We start from the raw sequence: 4477 nt of genomic DNA, 5'->3' as shown, positions 1-4477 counted from the left end.
GAGAGAGAGAGAGAGAGAGAGAGAGAGAGAGAGAGAGAGACAGAGAGAGAGACAGAGAGAGAGACAGAGAGAGACAGAGAGAGAGACAGAGAGAGAGAGACAGAGTGGTACACAACAGACACACCATGAGTGTATGTCCACATCAGAACAAAATCTCTAGAAGTGAATTTGGCAAAACTTTTTTTTTTTTTTTGGTGGTAAAAGGGATTGAACTCAGGACCTGGTACTTGCCAGGCAGGCACTTATACTACTGAGCTATCTCCTTGTCTCAGCAAAACTATTTTTTAAAAAAACCCACAAAGATGTGCTTTCCATTTCCAGAAACATATTCTGAGGAAATCATGGAATGATGGAAAGATAGGAAATTATAAATTTATCATGTTTAATGCAACCTATGATAAAATAGTTTAATCATAATACAATACCATACTCAATGCATTCATTAAAAAGATGCAAGTTTTTAATAATTGAAAAAAATAGTTTCATATAAATCATTTGTCAAAACATTGCTAAATAGCCACATGTAAAATCTGACCTTATCTGTGTAATATATATTGCTGGAAAAGAAACTGAATAAGTATAACATCAGAATTCTTGTAGTAGTTATGTACCACAAAGCAAAATCCCCTGAAAATATTTGTAACATCTAACAAAAAATTAGCAATAAAAACATATAAAGATATCCAACAAATCAACAGAAACAAATTAACAAGAAATTTTTGAATCAAAAATACGTGCTGAATTTGATCCCCAGCTTGCCATGCTGTCCCCATCCCCAGGGCGCACTGAGAGGGCAATTGAGACTGGGTATGTTGGCACGAGCCTGTAATCCCAGTGCTTGGGAGGCTGAAAACAAGACTATCACTATGAGTCCAATCTGTCTAGTGAGACCCTGCAAACCCTGTAATAAATACATTTTTTAAAAAAAGTGTGCTGAATTTTATTATGTGATGAAATCATAGAATTTTTTTTATTTTTCATTTTTAGGGAAGGGTTTACAGAGTGTTAAGGGTCCCACTCCTAGATTGGACTTGTAGTGATCTGCCTATTTACAGTCTCCCAAGAGCTGGGATTATAGGTGCGCACCACCAAGCTCAGTCTCAATCACCGTCTCAGTGTGCTCTGGGGCTGAGCCAGTATAGCACAGGATCGAACCCCCGGCCCCTGTACCTGCTTGCAGGTGCTTTAATCTGCTGAGCTATTTGGCCAGGCCAAAATTGTAGAAATTTTTGTCCTGCCTATTTCATGCTAATAAAATATATTGCAAAATAAGAAAATATCAGAATGTATACATAGAAAGTTTATGCATATGACAAGGAATGAAGTAGTTTATAAAAGTAAAGTTAATTTTGTTGAAATGATACTTCTTTAGTCTTTAACATATCTTTACACACATGCGTGTGTTTGTACTCAAGTGACAAGTTGAAAATCAGAAGAAGTTATACATTTGTGTTCATGGAGAGCCCAAAAGAATCTTTGAACTAGGCTTTTTTTTTAAGAATCTTTAAAAAATTTATGAAAACACAAAACTCATACATGAAAGTCAGTTGCATTTCATATAATACCAAGGAGATTAGAAAAATGTTTTAAAAATACAGTAACCCTTAAAGATAAAAGAAAGAACAATAAAAACCTAAGACATATAGAAATAGTTTTTCAAACAGAGGGGCAAGAATTTTATGGAGAACATTGTAGTATTTTACTTATTAAACTCAGGTGGTCTAGATTAATTATGTCTCTCCTAAATTTATGGAGAAGAAATCAAATTTCTTCCTGTTCTCCAACATATTCCAAAATAAATTTCAGTGGGTCAGGCAAATAGCTCAGTAGAATAAGCACTTTCCTGGCAAGCACAAGGGCCTGAGTTCAATCCCCAATTCTGAAAAAAAAGAAGAAGAAAAAGAAAAAGAAAAAAAAAAAAAAGAAAGAAACCAAAATCAATTTCAGAGATATTAAAGATTCTAATATTAAAAAAAAAACCTAAAATGTTTTTTGATTTTTTTTTTTTTTTTGGATGATAACATAGGAAAATATCTTTGTGACCTCTAGGCTACAAAAGAGTTCTGAAGAGATTCTTGCTCAGAAAGGAAAAATACTTAATAATATTAAAGACTTGGATGAATATAGGGTTGAAAATTTGAAAAATATATTTGTAACATCTAACAAAACATTAGCAATAAAAACATGTAAAGATAGCCAACAAATTAACTAGCAGATGAAGGGAAACAGAACAAAATAAAAAGTTGAGAAAATTGTTTTTTCACACGTTTTGAAACATAACAATTGGCATTTATTTATGGGTCAGACCCTCGTGCTGGTCGTTTTATCCCTGGATAGACTTACCGGCAGGAAGGAAGGGTGGCGGGGGCTGGTTCTAGGGCTTCCTGGGGTCAGCCAAGGATCGCCTTCTCAGACTGTGGGATGGTGGTGACGTCAGGATCCATTTTATTATTATGACATCATATATCATATTATGAATATAAATGTGCAGTGTTTGTATTGTTTGTTTATAGTTTTTTGTTAATGAATAAAAACATCAAAAATGAGAGACAGCTTCATTAGAACCGGTTGGAGGAATCTTATTTTTTACTTTTCGGTACTGTGTAGTCTGAGCTTTTGAGATACAGTGCATGGGATGAATTTGTAGGTTTCTCAGACTTGGTTTTCCCCTGTATTAAATGGAGCTAATACATAACTCATAATGTATTGTTAGGATACAACTAGATCATACTTTAAAAAAAAAACTCGTTTATGTAAGTCTGTGAGTATTAACATACTACAGTAGAAAAGAGTTTTTTGAAAAGAAACAAGTAGGAATCAGTCCATCTTTTGAAATGAAATATGCAGAGGTCATATTAAATCACTTCTGCATTATTTACATTATCACCAAAGCACTGAGCGAAACTGCCAAGCAGCGCGCGACCCTGTTCCCAGCGGGTTCTGCCTGCGCTAACTCGGACGCGACCGGGAAGACTGGCCAGGGGTCTCCCAGGAGGCGCTCAGCGCCCTTCGTACTAACGCTTGCTTTCCATCAAAAGAAGATAAAGGCGGGATTGCAGGCACAGGTCTGAGCAGACCTGGCAAGGACGTGGTGTCTTCAGTCACTCAAGGGCACCCCAGGCCCCAGCTCCTCCGCCGGCCAGCCTACCCTCGGGCCCCACGTCTGGATGACTTTGATAAAGCTATATCAGAACCGAGTGGTTTTACATCCCCAGAGAGGTGGGCTTGGGGTCGCTTCCGCTGACAAAAGTCAAGCTACTCTCTGCAAGAAAGACAGACAGAAAGAAAAGGTTACATTGCTCAAACTTGAACCCCAAGGAGACGGCAGAATTTCCTCCAATCGTGAGGAACCCAGAAAAAAAAAGATCACACTTCCTGGCTGCCCACTCATCTTCCCACCCCTCCCCCGGGTCCCCTTTAGCGACACAGAGAGAAATCACAGTAGAGAATTAATAACGCCGTGAGCCAGTCTTTCCCTCGGCGGCGGCGTGTGATTCAGCCCCAGCTGCGGGAGGGTGGCAGCGAGCTCTTTAACTCTGCGCGCTCTGAACCAGCTTTCAGTATTAGACATCTGGAGTTTTCGAAAATTAACACTGGAACAAAAGTGACTGTCATCCTCCGTATCCCCTTCACCCGCCCGCAGTCCAAACCTTAGGGTTCTTGGGGGCAGCTTTGAAAAGAACAAGCGAATGGGAAACGCCGCGTGGAAATAGGGTTCCAAGCAACACCCAAGTGCGTGGTAGCCATCGCCGCCACCTGAGGCCGGTTTCGCTATAAACGAAGGGTAGAATGTGTTTTACCATAAATGACACTCCCCAAACTCTGTACCCAGCCTCCTTCCTCTCTCTTTCCAGCATATCTATTTAATCACGCTCGGTGGCAGCAGGTGATGCAATAGTTTCAGTGTAACTGCCTTATCTAAGGGTGTGGGATGACAAGCCTGCCCTTGAGGAGGGGCAGGTGTGGACAGCACGCCCCTCCCGGTCCATCCTTCCGCCCAGCCTCCTAGGAGTATCTGTGGTGCCCCCCCCCCAAAAAAAAAAATTCCACAGACCAGAAGGGCCCTCTGGGGTGATAACTCATTTGGCCTTTCCCATTTCTGACGTAAAAATTGAATAATAAAATCAATCTCGAGTTCCCTCAGCTGCTGTCTGGTTTTCCAAAACTGGAACTTACCTAGAAGGACTCAAATACCCAGAGGAAATCCTGTGGATGGCCACAAGCAGCACCTTAGAGTCTTGGTGGTCACTGACCGCTGGCATTCTCAGGATGACACCTGTTGGGGACACGTCTCGTGGGTGAGCTTCACACCACCAGGCAGAGTGAATGCTTCCAGACCACCAGAGTAAGAGCAACACTTTTGCTAAAACCTCACAGGACTCCCTCACCCAAAGAAGATAAATTATTGGCCCAACAACACGACCTTGAAAGAGCTGTCTGGAATGGTTGCCTAACCCACCAGAGAATGGGGAGCTCG

The 4477-nt window shown here is 40.7% G+C and overlaps 1 long non-coding RNA gene across 1 annotated transcript; it reads right to left on the bottom strand.

The window, feature by feature from the left end:
* Nucleotides 1–3060: 3060 nt before the first annotated feature.
* Nucleotides 3061–4477, bottom strand: LOC111815980. Its single transcript, XR_002820543.1, has 4 exons — nucleotides 4424–4477; nucleotides 4177–4276; nucleotides 3651–3771; nucleotides 3061–3262 (listed from the first exon to the last, which is right to left on the bottom strand). It is a non-coding gene; the product is annotated as an uncharacterized LOC111815980 (long non-coding RNA).

This window comes from Octodon degus, unplaced genomic scaffold (assembly GCF_000260255.1).
Source record: "Octodon degus isolate 3935 unplaced genomic scaffold, OctDeg1.0 scaffold00024, whole genome shotgun sequence".
Classification (NCBI taxonomy): Eukaryota; Metazoa; Chordata; class Mammalia; order Rodentia; family Octodontidae; genus Octodon; species Octodon degus.
This window is presented reverse-complemented; position numbering and strand designations above follow the sequence as displayed.